The sequence below is a fragment of the Notamacropus eugenii genome, chromosome 1 (assembly GCF_028372415.1).
Source record: "Notamacropus eugenii isolate mMacEug1 chromosome 1, mMacEug1.pri_v2, whole genome shotgun sequence".
Lineage (NCBI taxonomy): Eukaryota > Metazoa > Chordata > Mammalia > Diprotodontia > Macropodidae > Notamacropus > Notamacropus eugenii.
In genome coordinates, this window is record NC_092872.1 from 144,284,092 (window position 1) to 144,307,751 (window position 23,660).

At 39.5% G+C, this 23,660-nt stretch overlaps 2 long non-coding RNA genes across 2 annotated transcripts in view; one reads left to right on the forward strand and one right to left on the reverse strand.

Annotated features, from left to right (window-relative positions):
• The window catches only part of LOC140508357 (uncharacterized), a 115,484-nt gene that overhangs the window by 45,298 nt on the left and 46,526 nt on the right, over positions 1–23,660 (reverse strand). The window lies entirely within an intron of this gene.
• Positions 446–14,508, forward strand: LOC140508365 (uncharacterized). Its single transcript, XR_011968398.1, has 3 exons — positions 446–590; positions 12,295–12,365; positions 14,022–14,508. It is a non-coding gene; the product is annotated as an uncharacterized lncRNA (long non-coding RNA).

A 23,660-nucleotide genomic window follows, 5' to 3' on the forward strand; every position in this document is an offset into this window, starting at 1 on the left:
TGTCAGCACACCCATTATAATCCCCAGCTGTGTAGGATAAGTGTTTATTTCAGCCACTTCAAGTCACATCAGGCTGAAACTTAGCCTGCAAGTTACCCATCTCAATTTATTCTCTCCCTCTTCCCCTCACTGATTCCGACATTTTCCATTCAGGAGTAAAAGAAAAATGAAAGGCTCCACATTTCCCATGATTTTGTTTGAGCTTAGACCTAAAGCCAAGCCACTGCCACTCAAAGGGAAAAGCAAGGATATTTCACCTCAGGCAACCCATCATTTTAAATAAATGTTCTCTCCAAACACTTTTCTTCCAAACAGATTCAGAGCTACATTTGCAAATTAGCTGCTAAGCACTGCATTCCCTGCTTTGGGAGCTGCCACGTGCCTTCTTATGGGAACTGAACCTTGACAACTAACACAATAAACCTGAAAAAGCTAAGCATGTGTTGCTCATTTTTGTGGAATTGTACAGGGATCTCTGGGCATTGTCTCTTCTGAAGATTATATCCTATGTACTCAACCTATGCACACTCTTTATTAGGAGGCTTTAATTCAGGAAGCTATTTTGGAGTTGGGGCCATAGAATTTGATTGGTAAATCTCATACAGAGTCATAAACCTTTACATTTCATTATTTGCTTTGGGGAATAGAATGGTCTCATTAAAGATAATACTACGTGTGCATTCTAAATGGTTAGGATCAGGGGCTTCTGAACCCAACTCAAATCTACTCTTGAGAGCCAATCCTTACATTTCCAGTGTGAGCATTTACAGCTTAAAAATCACCAAATGCTATAAATCAGGGAGTGGTTTATTGTTTTGCTGATCATTTAGACTGAAGAAAGTGATGGGGGAAGTGTTAATAATGCAAATTAAGCTTAAAAGTGTCTGGTGACACTTTGCCATAGACTCCTTTGGCAATCTGATAAAGCCTGTGGACTCTTCTCTGAATTATGTTTTTAAATGCATAAACTAAAATGCACAAGAGTAGAACAGAAATTGATTATATTTAAACATAGTTATTGAAATGTCCAAAAAATAAAAGAAAAAGATTCAGGGCCCCAGGTTAGGAATGCTTGGTCAGGAATCTTCCCTTAAGGGGCAACTAGGTGATGTAGTGAATAGACTACTGGCTCTGGAGTCAGGAAGACCTGAGTTCAAATCCAGCCTCAGACACTTAACACTAGCTGTGTATCTTTGGGCAAGTCACTTAACCCTAATTGCCTTGGCTTTCCCCCTCCAAAAAACAAGCAAACAAACAAAGTGTTAAAAGAGTCTTCCCTCAAGAAATTTCAACCCTTGGGACATCCTTGAAACTGGCCTTTCAGACAAAGAAACCTCCTAATCTGATCTATGCAACATGGGTATCTGCTGGGGGCCCCAAAATTCCAGGCACTTTCCAGTCTAATATATGTACCATATGATACAATACAAGAGTTTTCCACCATTAGGTGGGAAGGAATAGGCAATGACACAAGAAATGCTAGCATATCAGGCATCTGTCTGGGTCCCTTATTAATTAACAAACAATATGAATTTCTACTGTGTCAACATTTGTTGAGCATCTTTGTTATATAGCACTGTATTAGAAGTTTGAGAATAGATTTTAAAAAAAAAACTATATAATTACTGCCATTGAATAAAGTACTACGTAAGAATCTGGGAGTGGGGAGGGGAATAGCTGACCTTTGTATAGCACCTTATAGACAGGATTTCATTTATTCTTACAACTCTGTGGGGGAGGTGCTATTATAATCCTCATCTTCCAGATAGGGAAACTGAGGTAGAGAGTGGTTAAGCGACCCTGCCAGAGTAATACAACCAATAAATGACTGAAGCAGAATTCAAACCTAGGTCTTTCTAATTCCTGACATCAAGAAAATATGATGTTAGGTGGATGATGTTGCAGGGTGTAGTATAAAGAACGAGAGACTTGATGTCAAGAGAGACCTGAGTAAAAGTCCTGCTTCTGAGACTAGTTATGGGAACAGTCACTTTGCTGTCCTGAGATTTCCTCATCTATAAAAAGTTAATAACAATGCCTGCAGTACCTAACTCTTAGGGTTATTGTGAGGATGAAATAAGATGACCGTAGTTCACATAGTACTTTGCACATTAATCATCACTAACAGTTATCTAACACTTTAAAGTCTCCAAAGCACTTTATAAATACTCTCTTATTTTATCCTCATAGCAACCCTAGGAGTCAGGTGCTATTATTCTTACTTTACAAAGAGAGGGAAACCCCATCTTTATGGAGGCCAAGTAATTTGCCCAAGATCACACAAAAATAGCAAATATCTGGGGTCAAGCTTGAACTCAGCTCTTCTTGACTCCAGGTCCAATGCTCCAATGGTTTTCTATCCACTAGGGGTTGCTTCCTCCACTCCAGCAAATGGCCTGAATAAACATAATCAGCCTGTGCTAAAGTTTTATATTTATCAACTCGGTGCAGGAGGAAGAATGCAGACTTTGGAAATCTTAGAGACCCTTCAAACTCTAAATATAGCCCCTTCAAGCTTAAAATCTATGTTCCAATGACATAAGAACAATCTTAAACCCAACCTTTAATCCCCATGCCCAATTTTGAAAGAAGTGAAAAACTCAAGAGGCAGAGAATTTTGCTCTACAGAGTTGGTTTAGAAAGAATCAAAACACTTGAGGCCCTCCTGAGTTGGGAAGGGTATCGAGGACCATAACAGGCCTTTGTTGATCAGTCTCCATGATCTGAGTCAAAGAAAAACAGCAGCCCAGGGAAGCAATAGCCACTGTCAGTGAGGAAGAGCGTGGAGAGACCCCAAGAGTTGAATCGCTTTGTTTACTAGGTCTGATGGTAGAGCAATCTATATCCCAATCACTGAAGTCATTTGAGGACTGCCTGTTGCTGACAAATGTAGATGGACAGATATGTAAAGATGATGCGTCATGAACTGCAGCTGATGAATTTCCTGCAGAAGTCACTGTGTTCACATCAAAGGTGTCAAGGGGTGACAGAACTACATCACACAAAGTCTGGCAGTTTAATTTGGTGTCGGCGATTAGTGTTGACTCTCAGAGCTATTGCCATTCAGCATTTCTGTTCTAAAGGTGACACAGCCACACAGATTGCTAAATTTCTTTGTTGAAGAAAGAGCCCACTTCTCTTGTTTGCCGAATAGAGAAATTCCAGGTCAGGGGCAGGAGGAAGGAATAAAGACATGAGTCCTTTGAATCTTTCCTTGCGTTATTTCAGTTAAATGTCTGATGGCTTCATTACCCAGAAAACAAATGGCTGGGGTAGGGAAGGTGGGTTTTTACCTCCACATGGATTTTAAAAGACTTGATTGATGTTAAAAGTTCAGGCTGGCCATATTAGAAGCTACTAAGTGCACTGGGGAACGGTAGTGGCCTCACGGAAGTGCTCTCCCTGCCCTGGTCCTGGGCAAAACCACCACTTTCACTCAGGAAGGAGGATTTCACAAGCCGTCCTGTACTCACCCGGCTGTGTTGGCACAGAGAAGGAGCCCAATCTTCTCCTCTTCCTCTCTCTTCTGCTCCCCTCCCCTCCCTGTGTGGAGAAGTAGGCTCTGGGAAGGGCATACAAGGACACTTGGAGCTTCCTAGATGACTCTTTCTTGTGGGGGGGAAGGGCATGGGGAAGGGGATAACTACATTTTAATACCATAGCAGGCAGGACAAGCTAGGTCTCACAGGGGGAGACCCAGTGAGGCTCCTTAAGGAAGCAGGCTACTTAGGACCAAATGGTGACACAGGTGAACAAGAACCCCACATACACACACGCAAACCCACACACAAGAACAGAGCCCCCATTATCATATCTCTCCCACCTGACTCCATAGTCTTCTATATTCTGGAAGCTGGTGAAAATTATGCCCAGAGCCAGAACATCAATAAATCAGTCAGTGAAATAACAAGCATTTGTTAAGCACTTTCTATATTCCAAACAATATGTTATATACTGTGAATACAAAAACAAAAATGAAATAGTCCCTGCACTCAAAGAGTTTATCATCTACTTTGTTGTTGTCATTCAGCCATTTTTTTCAATTGTGTCTGACTCTTTGCAACCCCTTTGAAGTTTTCTTGACAAAGTTACTGGAGTGGTTTGCCATTTCCTTCTCCAATTCATTTTACAGATGAGAAAACTGAGACAAACAGGGTTGTGACTGGCCCAGGGGGACATAGCTAGTAAGTGTCTGAGACCAGATTTGAACTCACAAAGATAAGTCTTTCTGAATCCAGACCTGGCACTCTATGCACTGTGCCACCTAGCTGTCCTCACAGTCTGAATTATAGTCAATCTATCATCTGCTATGTGCCAGTCACTGTTCATGGTGCTGCAGATACACAAACAAGTTATCAGTCCCTAGCTGGTACAAAATATACACAAAAAGAAACATAAGGAAGGAGGGGTACCACCAAGTTCTAAGAGAATAGGAAAAACTCCTGGGAGATGTGTGGGACTGTTGAACAGATTTCATTTTCACCTTAGTCATCACTCTTTAGGTAGAAATGTATTCAAGTTTTATACCTTCTGACCAGTCATAAGCATCTCTAGGTGGCATCTCTCATCTTCTCTTCTGAGAAGGATGAAATTGTAAAAGGCACTTCCTTCTGGGTATTCAGCTCCTGGACATCAAAATGACTCTAGATTTCTTGAACTCAGAAATTATCCATTAACCTTGGAGAAATTCATCTCTTAGGATCCCTATTTGGTCACCTATGCTCAGGGAAAGAAACATAAAACAGAAGAGGTAGAGAGGGACTTAAGATCCAATTTTAGGATGACTTAGATAAGCACTTATTGACAAGTGTATACAAACACCAGAACTGTTGCTGGGGAGGGGAGAGGAGAAAGAGATATCGTTGACTCTCATTAAAAGTCTGAAGGAGAGTTAGTAGAGTCCTGACATCTTCAAAATAATGGAAGGAAGAATGACAGTGGACTTCTTTTCTTTTATTGAGCTTACCAATGGATAGTTTTTCTTGACTTAATTGACAATCCACTTTTGGATGGGGACCACAAGGACCAATAATGAATTGCTGCATCACCCCAAAGCATAAATTCATCAGTGCTTAACTAGGACACATCTCTTCTCACAGAGCCAGTTTGTGCATACCCAACTCCATAGGAGATGCACCATTCCAGAAAATCAGGGACTTCCCTGATAACTCTCATTAGGCTCTCTTCTTAGTTACATATTTGCTGCCCCAGTAAATCACCTGGCACATTTGACCAAATATTTAGTTCTGAAAAACTCTATGGGGACCTCGAGAGGCTCAAGCATCTTCCTTTCAAGTCCTTCTTGCAATGCCTCGCATTAAGTCCCAATAAATCCCATGTGGCACTGTTCTTAATTTTCCCCTAAATAGAAATATAAACATCTCCCTAAATATAAGCAAAGTATTTAAATATAAACAAAATATAAGTAGTGACAGTTAACATCTGGACTCAAGTCCTCTGACTCCAAATCAGGCTATGCCACTACGCTTCACAGGCAGGACTACAAATTTCCCTATGAGTCTTCTGTATTTTAAACATTTATAAGAGAAAATAAACAGATTCTTTTAACAGATTTCTACTGCTTTATACATTGAGTAGCTTTTCCAGATGATATATCCATTTTAAATTCTTTGGGAGAGACTTTAGACATGAAACAAACCTCCTTGTTTTGTTTAAAGAAGTTTTCCGAGAATAACTCCAGACAGAGGTATAATGAATCAGAGTATGAATGAAGTCCAGTGTCCTTTCTTTGGAGTCAGACTTCCACCAAGAATGACCCCCAGGCTGTGTGAAACTCCTTCTGGGACAGGAATACCCCTAGAACCTGGGTGATACCTGTCTATGAGTTAGCTAGGCAGCACAGTGGATAGAGCACAGGACTTAGAGTCATGAAGACCTGAGTTCAAATCCAGCCTCAAATACTTACTAGCTGTATGACCCTGGACAAGTCAGTTAGCCTCTGTCTGCCTCAGTTTCTTCATGGCTGTTGTGAAGATCAAATAAGATAATATTTATAAAGCCCTTAACACAGTGCCTGGCATATAACAGGTGCTTAATAGATTTGTTCTTTTCCCTTCCAGATACATAGATACATAGATGTATCCTTCAACAGAATGTAAGTTTCATGAGTTCAGGGATTATTTCATTTTTTTGTTTTTGTGTCCTCAGCACCTACCTCATTTCCTATTTCATAATAAGCATGTAATAAATGCTTATCAATTAGTTGATATCTGTGTAACCTCATGAAAGTGCTTTTATCTCTCTGGGCCTCAGTTTCCTCATCTGTAAAATGAGAGATAGAACTAAATTATGTCTAAGGTTCTTTCCAACTCTAAATTTATTAACCTTTAACATCCCCACTAGGAAGATCCCTTCTGACTCTAATATTGTATTAATCATTCACTGGACCAAGTTATACCCTACGTGAGAAGCACAAAGCTGAGCCAACTGAGCATTAAATAAAAACTGATATGGGCAAGTTTTCTATCTCAGTGCTCTTGGGATACAAATCTTGAAACTTCATCATTCCTGCTTTCCTCATGTAAAACATTCTAATGGAAGGGTTCCAACAACCAACGCATAAAGGTCTCAATTCCTTGGCTGCTTCTCCCTTTTGTGATTTTTCTCCCTTCTGCGTGTATTGTTTAAAGGTTATAAGACCTGATAAAACATATGAGGGTATTCTGCTATGGAAATATTTTATGTTAGAACAGAACTTGAAACAATGTTCTCACTGGCTATAGACAAAGAATCTACTAAGAAAGTCACTGATTTAGATAATCTACAGGTAAGAAAAGCCTTTTATCAGCTCACTTGTCATCTCTCTCCAGTCTATGTTAGCTGTAGCAAAGCTCCAAACCAAATGAAAGTGACAAGGGAGAACATCCCACCTTCTGGATAAATAGGGATGATTATGATAAAGTACTTCAAGGTTTGCAAAGTTATTTAGATACACAATGGCAGAGTGCTAGATCCAGATTCAAATCCTACCTCAGATAATTACTACCCGGGACAAGTTCCTTAACTTACTGTTTCATTCTCAGTTTTTTCTTTTATAAAGTGAAGGTAAAAATAATTCCTATCTCAGCTTTCCTGGAGTTGTTGTGAGAAAAAAATGAGATGTTTATAAAGTGCTTTGCAAACCATAAGGCACTATGTAAGATATTATTATATCATTTGATCTTCATGACCCTCCTCCTGTAGATACTAATAGATAATATTATTCCCATTTAGCAGATGAGAAAAAATGAGGCTCAGAGTGGCTATATGACTTTTCCTGTGGTCTTAACAGCTACTGTAAGAAGGATTTGAACTCCAGTCTATCCTGATTTCAGGTCTCTCATTCTTCATAATACAAGATGTATACATGTACATACGTCATCTGACATTACCTTTTCATATAACAATAGGATTGGGAGCTGAAAAGGGACCTTATAGATGATTAAGTCCAACTACCTCATTTTAGAGATGAAAAAATTGAGGTTTGGAAAGATTATTATTTAAAATAGTTTTTTTTAAGTTGCTAGCATTTATACAATGCTTTGGGGTTTAAAAAGAATTTTTACATAAATCTATCTCATTTTATCTTTACAACAACCTTATGAGATAGATGCTATTATTATTCCCATTTTACAAATATGGAAACTGAGGCCCATAAAGGTGAAGTAACTTGCCCAGAGTCACACAGCTGGTAAGTGTATGATGTAGGATTCAAACAGTCCTTCTTGTTTCCATGAAAGCACTCTATCCATGATGACACTGAGCCGCCTCATTAAGTGATGTGCCCAGTTTCACAAAATGAGTCAGCAACAGAATTAGGTCTTTAACTCAGTTCCCCTACTTCCCAATTCATGTTTTTCTGCTATGCTATACTACCTGCCCTCCAAAGATACAATTACTGTTTAGAAAGTATTTCTGAAATACTTGTTTCTGAAAATTGCTCATAAAGTTGTCTCTCCCTGATCTTTTCATAAAATTTTGGAGAGGTTTGTGAAATGTGAAAAGATCCCCAAAGCAAGAACCTCTCAGAATAAGGTTGAAGGGAGCAAACTGAAAAAAAAAAGTCTCACAGCCTTTTACCCAATGTTATGTTGTTTGGTTGTTTTCTGTAAAGAGGGAATGAAGATGTCCTCTACTTAGTAAGCAGCTTATAAGCTCCCTGAGAGCAAGATCTGATTGTCTTTGTGTGCCAGGGATTTAAAACAAGGCTTCATAAATATTCAAATCTAAGCATGATTTGTGATTCCACCAAGATACAGGTACTGGAAAGAAACTCTATTCCTGCAGCTTGCAGATCATCTGTAACTTAGCAGACAGGTCCAAGGAAGTTACCTGAGGAATACAGAAGCAAAGTGATTTGTTTAGGGTGATAGCAGAACCTAAACCAGCCTGAGCTCAGCACTCTACCTCCATGCCGGATTTCTGACTTATACATAACAGACACTTAATAAAGGTTTGTTAAATTGAACTGAATTGCACACACCCCCATATTAATGCTATGACTATACAAGGGGAGAAATGATACTGTGCTTTCTACATGTTTAACAATGCTCGATAATTTTTTCTCTTTACAGTAAACCATAAATATTCCAGAAAAATCTATCTGTGCAGATTTTTGAGATGTCCTTCCCATAGTTTATACATATCTTTAAATTACAAAAGAAAAACTCCAGATTCATTGCATGCATAACACTCAATCGTGATCATATTAAATTAGAGTGTCAATCTCATCAATAATTTAATGATGCTATCAATTCTCAGCCCCTCTCTCTGTGTGTCATAGTGTGAATTTCTTTCTCGCATGTATACTCCTGCCCTTAGAATTAACCATTGATTGGACATGGACATGGCTCTTATTTGCATATTTATACACACACTGAGAAAGACTGAGACTCTGAATCCCAATACAAACATAGCTCTAATCTTTAATCACTTGGGTACAGCAGTGGGTGGAGCTTGGCTCTTGGCCAGCATCCTCCTCTCCCATTAATTCTCTCAGGAGAATTGGGCAAGTTCTGTCTGGTTCAGCTTCCACAATGAAAAGCTATGTCCTTGTAGGAACAGTGTGAAATAAAGTTGGTCTCTTATGTCATTAGCATGACACACTTTGGATTACCGTAATACCTTGCTATGGGGATCTCAAAAGATTTCACCATTATCTTATAAAACAGATGAGAAAGAGAAGGGAACTACCCATTAGTCCAGTCTTTAAATAGTATAATTAGACCTTCATCCAGATAGCTACAGTTAAGGCATTAAAGAGTAGTAAATAGAGAATAAGCCTCCAAGAAATGATTTTGAGCCCCATCTTTGATATATAATGGCTGTGCAACTCACTTAACCTGTTAGTTCCCTAGGCAACTCTCTAAGACTCTAAATTGGAAAGAATGTACATTGATAGAGGGAGTTTTCTCACCTAAGGATTCTTTATACCAATGATATTATAAGCCCAGTCCTACCCCAATCCCTTTAGATCTGTCAAAATTGAATTCAGTCCAAGGCATTTTTACCAACTCTCATTCCTAGTCATTCTCACAATTTGGTTGTTCCCCATATCTCAATGCTGGCACCATGACAATGGCCCATCCTCACAGAGAACTCTAGAGCATGTTTCAAACATTTCATCAATTTAAGGAAGCTAACAGACCAGACCGCCTTAAAATTTATATAGAAAGAAAGGAGAAAAATGAGCATTATTCATGATACCAAGGTTAATTATTTCCCATATAAACTAGCAGAGTGGTATAGTAAAAGAATACTGGATGTAGATAAAAAGGTCCTCAGTTTAAATCTTTTGTCACCTGGATGACCCTGGGCAACAGTTTCCTCTTCTGAAATGAAGGCTTCTGAAGTCCTTCTAGCTCTAAGTACATGATCTTATAATTCTGTATTGGAATTTAGGGGCCTCTCACACTTTAAAGGGAAAAAAATCCAAGTTTGCCTTTACCCTTCATCAGTTGCAAACAGCCAAATCTCCAATACATACACACACACACACACACACACACACACACACACACACACACACACACACACCCTCCAATGCTGCAGTGCAGCAGCATTTAACTGATATGGGTATTTTATATAAATGCAGAGGTTTTTTAAAGCTTTAAAGGGCTCAGTAGAAACCTGAGTCTTCCAATCCAGGAAAAAACAGAATTTTTAACACCATTACATTGTTCAGTTTGAGTGGTTGTATCTGCTTAAGATAAAGATCATAAATTTGACTAAGAGGACCAATAGATTATTCTTCTTTCATTAGTTAGCAAAATGTCCCTCCCTTCAAAGATTTTACAATTTAATTGAGAAACTAAAATAGATGATATGTGGATTTGAATTAGTGAGACTGGTTCTCATGTGTGGATTGTGGAATGTCTTCTATTTGCTGAATGAATTAATTAAATAGTGGCCAATGAGGACACAGGGTCAAAGATAACTCAAATATCCAAATACCTTATCACTTCCTAATAATTAAGACTATCCAAAAGTGGAATGGGTTGACTCAGGAAGTAATGGAGACTGAGGTGACTAGAACCATGTCAAGAAGCTCCTGGAGCAATCTAGACTCAAACACTTAGATTTTGAACCAAGCCCTGAATCTGAATCTCTTCAGATTTTGTTAGATACATATACAATACTAATCTTCTCCCTGCCATAATTATGGAATTGTGAGTAGGGCAGTACAGCTGGGGGGAAGCAAGAAAAAACAATATTTGGAATGATCTCTGCAGGGACTTAGATAAGGAGTCAAAATAGGCAGATATTATCAAGCAGCAACGACGAGAGCCAAACTGAAATTACGTACCATGAATTTCAGAGGGTGAAATCAATTCATTTTTGTGATTGCTACTCTCAGTACCTCTACAATAGAAATAGAGAAACTGGAGGGCAAGAATTTCCCTGGGGTAAAGATCTGAAGTTCAGAACCAGTGGAAGGTCAAGAAAACAAGAAAGTAGTAGCTAGTGAAACATTAAAACAGTAAGCCATGCAGTCAGAACTTGGTAAGGAAACAAAATGAAACTAGAGTAGGAGAGATTGCCTGAGAGAACAGGTGTGGGTCAGGGGACTAAAGGCCATTCAAAGGACAAAAAAATGGTTTAAAGTATATGAGAATAGAAGAGGTAGGAGTGTAGGGAGTTGCAGAGTGTAATTTCAAAGTTCAAGATCTTGAAGGTGGCATTGTCCTAAGAAGTGGCAAGTCTAAATTGTGACCATGCTGGTGTACAAGTGAAGTAAAGTGAATGAGGTGGTCTTTTAGGAATTATTTAATAATGATGTCAGAGGAATCATTAAAAAGGAACATTGAATTCCAGAGGACTGTGAAAGAGAATGAGACAGAGAGGAAGAGATTGAGGTAGGCACCAAAGCTATTCTAAGCCTGGGGAAATGACCCCAGGGATCAGTACCTAACATTATCCTTGAATTCAAGGAGCTTACAACTTAGTTGGGAAAACAAGATATAAACATGCAATCATTAGAGAACAAGACTAAATATAATAAAATGTTCATTATGTAATACAGAAAATAAAGGCTAAAAAAAATTAAGGGAGAGTTCAAGTTGAACTACATTAGTCAGGGAAAACTTCATGAAGAAAATGGGAATTAAAATGGGCCTAGAATAGAAAAGGTGGATAGACAGTTAAGAAACAGGGAAGCATCGCCTGTAAGGTGAACAGCAAAAGCAAGAACAAAGCAGTTATTGGGACAGGAAGGAGGTCTGTGAGAAAAGGGGAAGGGAAGGGCATGTTCTGTAAGAAAACTAGCATGACTAGAAAGAAGTAAGAGATAAATTTCCTGTATTTCATTTTACTCTCTTCCATATACTCTATGATCTAGGCAAACTAGCCTACTTCCTTATATTCAGCTGTACTCTGTCTCTCATCTCCATACCTCTGCCCTAGCTACTGCCATGCTTAGAAAACTCTCCCTCCTCACATCTCCCTCTCAGAATGCCTGGCTCACCACAAATGCCTTCTACAGGATGATTTTTTCTGCCCTCCAGTTGCTAGAGCCTTCCCCCCTTGGGTGACCTTCTCCTTGCTATATATGTATCCTTTGTGTACTGTTTTGTCCCTCCCATTGAAATGTAAGCTCCATGAAGGCTGATTTTACCTTTTGTTTTATTCTAGTACTTCATACAGTACCTGGCAAATAGTAAGCATTTAATAAATGCTTGGGTTATTCTACTGACTGATTGAAAGATAAATTGAATTTATTGTAGGGGGCCTTTATATGAGATACGGTAAAAAAAAAAAATTATAGTGGTTTTTGAGTAATGGATCTTTTGTTTGCAGATGGATTGGAGTGTGGAAAGTTGGAGGCCAAAAGATCAACTAGATGACCATGACTGCAATCCAAGTGCAAGGTAATAAGCGTAGAAGCATCAGAATGGAAAGGAAAGGATGGAGCTGAGGGATCTTTTGAAAGGGAGAAGGACAGAATTTTGTGAGAGACAAAAGGGTACCATGTACTCAGCTGTGGAGCCAGAGGCTCTGCATACTGAGGCAGGATGGATATGCAGAGTGAGATAAGGGATCAAGTGCCAGTCAAGCTAAAGTCTGCTAGGTTAAATACAATAATTGGAGTATGAAAAAATGAATAAAATTAGGCAGGCCAATTGAGGAAGAATTGAACCTAAAAGGTTGGAAGTAGAGGGGAGGCAAGAAGTGAGCAAGTCAGGCTAGAACAAGCAGAGTGATTAAAGAGAAGGCAACAAAGCAATCACAGGACCATGGATAGCTCCCTGTGGACAAAGATACTCCAGTATAGACTGCTGTATTTCTTTTAGCCCAGCTGTCCAGGGATACCCTGATTGGCCCCACTGCTCAGGTTGAACCCCTGAAACCTATAGAAGTCTTGCTGGATTCAGTTAAACTCTAACCCTCTTAGGGTAGTCTGGTGATCATCAACATTTACCCAAGGTATCATTGTCTAAAGGCAGAGCCCAACTTATTTTGAAACCCAACTACAGGGAGTCCTAGGCCTGGGGCAGGGGGCACAAGGCGGAAATGGCAGTAAAGTGGGGGGGGGGGGGGTTAGAATCAGTGGGGTCACCCTCTGTACCAGTGCATCCTCTTCATCATTTTTTGCTCTGAAAGGTCTACCAAGCCCAGAGGTAGGCACAAATAACACAATCCAAGGAAACTAGGAGTACAGAGGTGTCACTGATCATTCATACAAGGAAGAAAGGTAGGAGTTTTGCAAATGTTGTATTTTAAATTTGGACAGAACATCTAAGTGGAATATTCTGCACATCACTTTGAAATATGAGATTTGATTATGGTTAAGAAGTCAGGGTTAAAGCCGTAGATCACAGGAGTTAGAGGTGGAAGGTGGGGGGGGGGGGTGAGAAAACAGGTTCCCAGAGAAGATAAATGACCAACCTAATTTCACAAAGGTAGCAGAACCAGATTCTCTGCCCTGCGCCTCTGATTCTAAAGTCAAGGCTCATTCTGATACATCACAGATATACATTGTGCCAGCTTAAGTAGAAGTAATTTGCAAAGCTGTTTCTAGAGCACAAGAAATTGAAATAATCACACAGAACCCCACACTAGTGTAAGTATCAGTCAGCTGGAATTATAAAAGGAAGGGAAGGAGGAGACAGAGACAGAGAGAGCGAGAGAGGTATGAGGGGAGAGAGGGAGACAGAGGGGGGAGGGAGAGAGAAGGGAGGGAGGGAAATGAAGGGAAAGAGAAAGAAAGAAAGAAAAAGGAAGAAAGAAAAAAGAGACATACATGAAATTCAATCTTTGGTGGTAGAAGAAAAAGTTGTGACTGACTAAGTGACAGTACTCTCTTTCCACAAATGTCTGATATTTTTATTTGACTGTCAAGATCACTCTCTTCCAAGTGTAGGACACATGAATTAAAACACAGAACATACATTATAATATGTATGGAGGTAGATTAAAATAGATTTCCTTCATCAAAATGACCCATTTTTCAACTCAATAATTAAGCAAGGAAATGTATACAAATAAAACTTTTTCCCTTTACTCTTTTGTCTCTTTCTTTATAGCTTCCACTACCAGACTGAAGTGGAAACCTCTGGGAATTTGGCAGTATTCATGGAAACTGACATCAGGGAAATTTCTATGAATTTGGAAACACCCTTATGCCTTCTTGGATATAAAGAGCTCTCCTTGAATGGGCTTTAAGTTCTATAACGGTGTATTATATTAGTAAGGATCATAATTCTAGAGCTGCAAAGGACCTCACCTAGTCCAACCCTCATTTTATAGATGGAGAAACTCAGGAACATAGAATATACGTGACTTACCAAAGGTCACATTATAGTAAACATCAGAGGTGAGACGCCATCTATTTCTCAAAACAACATTAGGAAAGTGACTATTTCATTTGACTTTTGCCATAATTGTATGATATTGTTATCTTATTATCCTGGCTATCCAGGAATACCTTGACTGGCTCCACTGTTCAGGGTAAACCCCTGAAACTTCTAGGCATTTTGCTGTACTCAATAAAGTGCTGACCCTCTTGAAGTACCCTGAGAATCATCAATAACTACCTAGTTATGAGAATCCAATCTGGTTTAGAGCTCATTGGAGGGGACTAAGTTCCTGTGTGACTTAGGAGGTAACCCTGTGGGAGTTAGCCCTGAACCTCAATTATCTCTGTTGTAAAATGAGGATATGCATTACATGATATGTTAGATGGTTTGCACGTATCTGCACTGCCTACCTTACAAGGATGAAGTGACTTATTCAAGTTTACACAGCTAGTAAACAATGAAACTCTGGTTCAAAGTCAGGTCTTATAGCTCCAATTACTGTTCTTGTTCCATATTTTACACTTCCTCCAAATGTATTTGAGTCCAAGCCTACCTCTTGAGACTCCTAAGAAGCAACCTGGCCCTGTTTTAATGGATCAGGAAGATAGTACTGGTTAGGTAATTAAAATAAGGTTCCCAAGATCACACAACCTATAGTACTTCTGTCTCGTATGAGTAGACTTGCAAGGATATCTCCTATTTGCATAGTACAGGGTTGCTGAAATGTGGAAGGAGAATGAAGAAGAGATAACCTCAGGGTGAGCAGAACAACTTTGGGAAATGTATTCCCACAGCACAAAGAAAGGAGTCCACTAATTGGCTCTGGAGGCAACTAACTGCAGGCACAAGCAGGTAAAGAATTTTCAATTCTTTATTGACTGCCGTAGCCACTTATTTGGAACTTGTGTTCATTAGCTGTGTGTAAAGTGATATTAGAGGAGAGAATGCTTTGGAGTGTGCTGAATGATTGAATGTCCAGCCTGATGGGAGGTTGCATTATGTAAAAGTGCCTGCTAGGGTAATCGAGTTACTTAAGTGAATGTGTTGAGCATATCTGAGTGAAGTGTATTTGTGGGTCCTGCAGTGTGAATACAAGATCAGAGGGTGTTGAAATGTAAAAGGTAATTCTGCTCACACTGAGGAGTCCCCTAAGCCTTTGAGTTTCTTCCCTTCTTGGTCATTATTGAAAAAGGTAGATTCCTTTGGTTTTTGTGGCTCCCTCCCCATTGGTGTCTGAGGTTTCAGGAGAATAAGGGAAATAATCATAGTTCTAGAGTTGGAAGGGACCCCCAAAACTATCTATTCTAGCTACCTCATTTTACAAATTAGGAAACTGAGGTCAAGGGGAGGGAGTATTGAATAAAGGCATTGGAAAAACTGACCTCAAAAGTTACAGATGAGAAGACAACTTTTCTGCCAAAGTTTCTTCCATGTTCCTTTCTGTGACATAAAGAAGCAAATTCCTTAGGTTTTAATAATTCAAAAAGGACTAAATCAGGGATGCCTAGTGTACCACATTAGCTACTGCTGTCAAATCCTTAGGGAAGTAAGCACAAGTCAAGAGGGCAGATAGGCCTACACTTACATGTAGGTAGGTTTGACAGCAACCTACATGGTATAATCTGAATGATTTCATGAAGCCTTCCTGCCTCAAACTTAATCCCCTCTACTGACTAAATTTTTACTTATAGAAGCATAGATTTTGGGGACCTTAATGGATATCTAGCCCAACTCCCCCATTTTATAGATGGGAAAATTGAAACCCGAAAGATTACATGATTTGTCCAAGGTAACATAGATAATATTTTTTAAAGCAAGAGTTCAAACCCAGGGCTCTTGACTAAAAGTCCATAGCTCTTTGCAGTATAACATGCTTCCCTCACTACTTGAGGTTAAAACATTGAAGACTGAAGTCCTAATGTGAATGATGTTGGGGAGCAGCTGCACATTAAGTAATTATAAACCAATAATACCTTCTTTAAAATTAGTTTTTCAGAATCATCTCAGTCCTGTAACAGAGCCCAGGAGGAGGAAGAAGGAGAATTAGTAAGTTTAGGTGGGCAAGAAAGGTCTGGAGCACAGCACATTGCCTTGGAAGTGTATAACAGTATATGAACCTAGGCACTGAAAAATTACATGAGAGTATTGGACTGGTGAATAAAGAAGGACAGAGCTGGGAAGGAATAGGGATCACTCAAAGTGGGGATGGAAGAGCACCGAAATAAACCACCTCATTCACAAATTTTCTAGGGTCAACATGAAAACCAACATGCAGATTTTCTAACCATGAAATACTCCTTCAGTATTTTCATAGTACTTTTCTCACCTAGCGAGAAAATCTACCTATTACCCCAACTCTTCTCCAACTGTGTAGTTTGGGTCATGATTTATCCTATTTGTGGAAGGAGACATGAAGATTCTGAACAGGATCAGAGATTTAGAGCAGGAATGAACCTTTGAGTCACCTAGAAATAGATCTAGAAAGATTAAGTGACTCATTCTAGATTATACAACCAGTAAGTGGTGAAGCTAGAATGTCAGTCCAGGTTCTCTGCCTTCCAATACAGCTCTTTCCGTGACATCATCATCTTGCTCCTTGAAGACGGGATTGTTTCATTTTTGTCTCCATTTCCCCAGAACCTAGCACAGTGCCTGGTACATTGTACGTTCTCAATAAATGCTTGTTAATAGATATTTTGATTGATTCATATGCCTAATCCTGATCTGTATGTTATATACTAGGCCTTCCTAACCTACATGCTAAGATCTGCAAAGGATGGCTCTGCACTGAAGGGTGAGAGCCAGATGCTTGACTTTACTGTCTTCAGCACAATTCTCCAATTCTGATGTGTTTTCCCCCTCTGATTTATTACAGCACACACAGTACTCTAAAAATATAATTACAGCATTTAAAGTGTGTTTCCTGACTATTGGCTGCAGTAGTTAAACCAGCACATAAAGTCCTCTGACATTGACTTATACTTTGGAAAACCAAAACTGGGCACTCTGCAAAGCAAGACTGAATGGATGGGTGATCAGATGGACAGCAGACTCCAGAGTGCTTCATCAGCAGCCTCCATGTGAGGAATGACAATAATCATTTCTAACATAAAGTACACAATTTACAGCAAGGAAGGCAGTATCGTCTATCTTTTTGACCATTTCAATATGGAATGTTTCCCCCTTTTTAAAATATACCTCCATAGTCCCACCCTTTATCTACATAGAACCTGCAAGGTTTGGGTATTTTTTAACATGTCTAAATCCCTGGGGCAAGATAGAAATGAAGGAAGAGGTAAAAAGACAAATTTCAGACAGAATGTTTCAGAGAAGAGAAGCAACATGTATTGGCCGCAAGGACTATGGGATTGAGAGATATAAGGAACCTCAGACGTCACCTAATCCAAAATCCTTACTATATAGATGGGGAAACTAAGGTCCAGGGAAGGTAAGTATTTGCCCATAGTCAAATAAGCAGTCAGAAGCAAAAGTCAAGATTCAAACACTGGTCCTTTAATGCTAAGCACATTTTTTTTCCTTATACCATGCTGAGAGAATCCCTAGTTGGTCCATGCACCTATGCCTTCCTTCACCTATAATACTTTTTAAAATTTAACAAATCATCTAAAACCAATAGTATGATAGGGCATTTGGGAGATTTGAGAGTTCTGGCTGCTAGCCTAAAATACCCCATTTCCCAACTATGGTAGGAATAATATCCTAACCCCTGCCCTATGAAAATTTTTAGAGTTTTTAAGTGGCACAGAGGATAGAACACTGGTCCTGGAATCAGGAGGACCTGACACTCAGATAATTGATACTTACTAGCTGTGTGACCCTGGGCAAGTCACTTAACCCATGTTTTTTGGACTCACTAAAACAAAAAAAGCATGGAGATCATCTTGAGATGTGTTTGGTCCAGTGGACCAAAAGCTCAGTTGTTGCTATTACTTCCTGGTTCTTGAGTACAAAACAGCCAACAGGAGCTCCAAGAAAGCCCTGATGCTTGGTTGATGGAAAATGATGTTGACATGGATGAGGAAGCTTCACTCAGTTGCATCAATTCAGGGTGTTCTCAAAGTCTATCCTTGTTTGAACATTCTTCTGCTGTGGCTAAGTAAATCTCCTTTTGTTATTTGCTGAGTGATCTGAAAGTATCATTTTGTCTCAATATCAAACCAATACCACTGAGGGATTGACCTGAGTCAATCCAGCCTTGCCATTCCCAGTTACTTCCAAGGGAGTGAAGGAGAAACTAAGAAGCAGTGTGAGGATTTGGTAGTGTCTGATGTTACTCCAGCATCTTCAGTGTATCGAAACTTATTCCTCAAACTGCTGGCCAAGAACCTCTTATAATAAATCAGCCAAGGAGAAGTAAAAGAGAAGGCAGGATCTGGCATTCCAGAGAGTTTCCTCATCTCCCATCAATGAGTGGCTGAACTGCCAATGAGCAAGAGGTAAAGGAACTAATTAAAATCATTATTGGATTACTTGGTACTGACATCTCAGTCAACCAGGAGAAACATGCCTCCATAGCTATTTGTGGAAAATATTCCTTTGATGCTTCAGAGATAGGTCATTTCCTCAGCATGGCTACTCCCTCCACCATTGGAGATCCTAACTTCTATATCTGTAACTTAATATCCACCCATTCCCAATTTCTTGGTGTCTGCCCTGCCATTGCCCCTCTTCTCCCCACATAAAATACTACCCTCCAAACTGACCTTCAGAGGTCATGCTATACTCCCTAGTCTATTCAACCTTAGAACTCCACCTTGGAAGGAGGTGTCCTGATGGGTGAAAATGAGGGCAATTACCTAACCCTTTATACTTAGCTAGCCAAGACAATGCTTCACCTACCATCCAACTATCTACCCTGAGCATCTTACCAACTTCTATCAACACACACACATTTTATGTTTAGTCATTTTTTCAGTCATGTCTGAGTCTTCTTCACTGGAGTTTTCTTGCAAAGATACTAGAGTGGCTTTCCATTTCCTTCTCCAGTTCATTTTACATATGAGGAATCAGAGACAATTAGATAAAAAGTGATTTGCCCAGGGTCACACAGCTAGAAAATATCTGAGGTCAAATTTGAACTCAGGTCTTCCTGACCCTCTTCATTATTTCTATCCCTTCCTCTGCAAGCAGTAATCAAATCAATAATCAATACTACAATTCCTTCTGGAAAGGATGTGACAAGTTTTTGCCCTGTTCCACTCATCCTTCCAATGATTTTGCAAATGCCAAAACATGCAAATATACACAAGCACTTCCAGACACACTTACACCCCTTGAGAACAAAGAATTGTCTCACTTTTCTTTTTATAGCCCAATTACCCAGCACAGAGCCTTGAACATGTTAGGTCCTTACTAAGTGTGCTTTTTCCCTTTTATTCATTCATTTAAAATTATCTGCAAGAGTTAAAATGACAAAAATAAACAGACAAATAAAATTAATTCATTACCCTACAGTGAACCAGGTTACGAGCCTCCTTGACCTTAGCTAAACTGGTCCCTGAACAAAAAAAAAGCTCATACTCAAAGCCTTTCCATTTCTGGGAGGACTTAACAGAGTTTGCATTACATTGACATGAACTTCACAAACCACACTATAATAGGGAGCAGACTGGTTTCTCAAAGGCACTGCCAGCAGATTATACACTGATAGATCCAAGACGGAAAGGCTTCAAGCATGGGTCTGATGGGGGACTCTTTGTTGAATGTCCAAGGATCAGCCTAAGTTCAGAGAGTCTCATCATCTGATTAGATGATAATTTTTTGTCCATAATAGTACTCAAAGACCATCTACTAATTAATAGAGGAACTATATCTGCATTAGTGGGGAGAGTATGCACACTGATATGAGTACAGATGCTTATAGTATTAAATTACTTTTCTACAAATATGATTGTGTTAAATTCCAGGTTCTTGAAAGCACGGCTCACATATGTTCCATGTGGTGGTGAACACTTTATAAAAATATTATAAATATGAAGTAGTCATCCTAATACTGTCCACTTAAGTCAGAACAATACTACACAGTTTATGGAAGAAGCTAGCAGCTTCTCATTAATTTCTCTAAGTTGTCTCTTTGGATCTTTCAAAGGGTAATCCATCTGGTGGACACCAGCTGATGGCCACAGGGGATGAGCCATCACAACAGCTGCATCTGCCAAACATTTAGAGGCACTCACACCCTAACCTAACCCTAATCCTAGTAGATAAAAGTACTTTAGTACTTGTCTGATGTAACTGAAATAGGTATCACCTACATGATATGATATAAGGGTTATCAGAAAGACCTCTTATTCAAAAATTTCATCCCCACTATCCCACTACTAATATCTGAAGTTTCACCATTAGTGATTCACTCCTTTGTATTGAGTGCACTCTATTAAAGCATAAATCCCCTGGAAAGCATAAGGATTAAGACACTAAAACTCTGATATGGTTTCTCTAGAACAGGGTTTCTTAACCTGGGATCCATAAATGGAGGAGGGGTATGTTTTCATAAGTGTCTTTAAACATAATTATAATTAGCTTTTGTAATCCTGCATATTTGATTTTGCGTACTTAAAAACATTATTCTAAGAAGGGATCCATAGGTCTCATGGACAGTCAAAGGGGTGCATGAATTAAAAATAGTTTAGAACTGTGATCTAGAGGGATCCAAAAGCATGGGTGTCAATGCAAGACCCTGAAAAGGGTCAAAGGGGTTTCCAAGTAAATGGAGATGGGAGACTTTCAAAACAAATTTCACTGACTTCATGATTTTCCTACATGAAATTCAGAGTCAGATTAGAACTCGAAATTAGAGCTATCTGAAACTAAAACATGAAGCAAAAGTAGTCCTTCACGTGAAATGCTTGAAGGGCAATGCAGATTTATAGGTATCTGATACCACTGTTTACTCAAGTTTTGTTGAATACACCACCAAACTGAACAAATTCTCTCTCCATACAGCCCTCCTGCTGAAGGAATCAAGCTCCTAGGAGCCAAATGTGGAATAAGGTGTGATCAGGAATAAGGATTTAGGAAAAGAGGATGGCAGCAGCTACTAGGAGATTTTTTTTTTACTTTCCTCAGCTTTACCACCTCAGCTAGATTCCAATAAGAGATGGGTCAACCAAACTGAATGAGCTTATGGTAGATAAGTCCCCTTTAGATTTTTCATAACTCTACTTTCCCAGGGACAGCTAAGTGGTGTAGTGGGTAGTTTTGTACCTGGAGTCAGGAAGATTCATCTTCCTGAATTCAAATCTGGCCTCAGACATTTACTAGGTGTGTGACCCTAAGAAAGTCACTTAACCCTATTTGTCTCAGTTCCTCATCTGTAAAATGAGCTAGAGAAGGAAATGATAGACTACTCCACTATCTTTTCCAAGAAAACCCCAAATGGGGTCACTAAGCATTGGTTACGACTGCTAAACTACAGCAAACTACTTTCCCATATGAACAACCTCTGTATTGGCCTTACAGAAAGGTCAAGTTTTACTCCTTCAAGAGGTACCTGAGGCTGGGGGGGAGGGGAAGGGAGGCGGTGCAGGCAGGACAAAAAGGGAGGGATGCTAAATACAAGATCCTATTGTCCTTAAGTGTCCATAAATCTTAACTTTACAATGACAATCAATAGAAACAGCTCTGACTGCTTAGCAAGTCACATGGAGCAGACCTTTGGGCAGATTGACCTTTAAACACAACCCAGGGCTGTCTGTCCGGCAAAATGATGCTTCATTTGTCCACTGGTCACAGATGGTATCGGTGTTTTCTGACCCTCTTCAATCCCAGCAGCTATAGCTCTCAATGAAAGCTAAAAAGATCCTCTACCCATAGCCACCAAGGAACCAGATATAAGGCTTTGACCAGCTGCTCTTTTTCCCTGGCTCTAGGGAATCAAGGAACTGGAAGGAACTAGAGATATGAAGGCTGAGGGGAGAGGGATACTATTTCTAATTACTTTTGGATAAAGTGAAATTTCATTTTTAGTTTAACAAAGCACTAAAGATAAGTACTTGTATAGTGATATCCCACGTTTTCTTCCCCGAAATTATTTCTAAAAACTAGAAACTAGAAAGATTTTTATATGAAATTATTCCCAACATCAGATCATTATAGTTCCTGTACACAGAGGAATTCAAGCTGCTACAAACATCTTGGATCCAAGATTTCAGGGCAGAAATACAAGTCACTGTGATGCTCTATGTCTGACTGGATTGCAAAACAGCTGCTTAGGGCTTGATGTTGGAAAGGCACTTGAAAATATTAATATAAGATATTTGCAAATGTATGGTCCAGGGATTCAACCTAAGCTTCTACCAAGCATGGTCACATGGTATTTTCATGACACAGACTGATTCCTCATGTTCCTCATACTCTTTAAATTCCTCCAGATTCTGTTATTCAAGAAAGATACAGGTCTATTCTTGGAAATATTCATACTAAATGAAGAATGACTCATTTATATAATGCTTTAAGGCTTAGAAAAAACTTTCCTCACAACAATCCTGTGAGGTTGATCATGTAAGTATAGTGTGTGTTCATCCTTCGTTGCCAAAGAAGACCATGCCGCCAGAGAAATAATGACATGACTTGCACTTTGTTTTGAGTGAGGGAGGGCTGTGCAGGTCACCAGCCTCACTTCTCCTCCAAAGCCATCTGAATCCAGTGACCAGATATTCATCAGGATGACTGGAGATGACCCAGGATGTGGCAACTGGGGTTAAGTGACTTGCCCAAAGTCACACAGCTAGTGAGTGTCAAGTGTCTGAGGTGAGGTTTGAACTCAGGTCCTCCTGATTCCTGCACTGGTGCTCTATCCACTGCACCACCTAGCTGTCTCATGTAAGTATAAAGCTATCAGCAAAGATTTGTTGCTGGCATATATGCTTTTTTTAAAAACAGGAATGTGAACTTGAAAATGAGGAAGGAAGCGGTGCTGCCTTCTTCACCTAGATCTTGTTCTGATTTCTAGATATATTTGCATACCAATCAAAGAACATCTTGAACATAAGGTTCACCTTACAGAAACAACTAGGTGATATGATTGTGCCGAACTTGAAAAGATCTGACTTTGAAACCTACTACAGACACCTAGTAGCTGTGTAACCCTAGACAAATCAACCTCTCTTGGTCTGTTTCCTCATCTGTATAATGAGGATAACAGTATCACCTCACAGGGTTACTGTGAGGATCAAATGTGATAGCATATGCAAAGCATTTGGCAAACCTCAAAATGTGATATAAATCCTAGTTGTCATCATCATCATCTTTAGTGTGGCAGTCTCCTGCACAGCTCCTGAACTGTTTGATTGTCAAAGTCCCTTAAATGGATTTTGGGAAAGATCACAATCAAGGACTTAATGA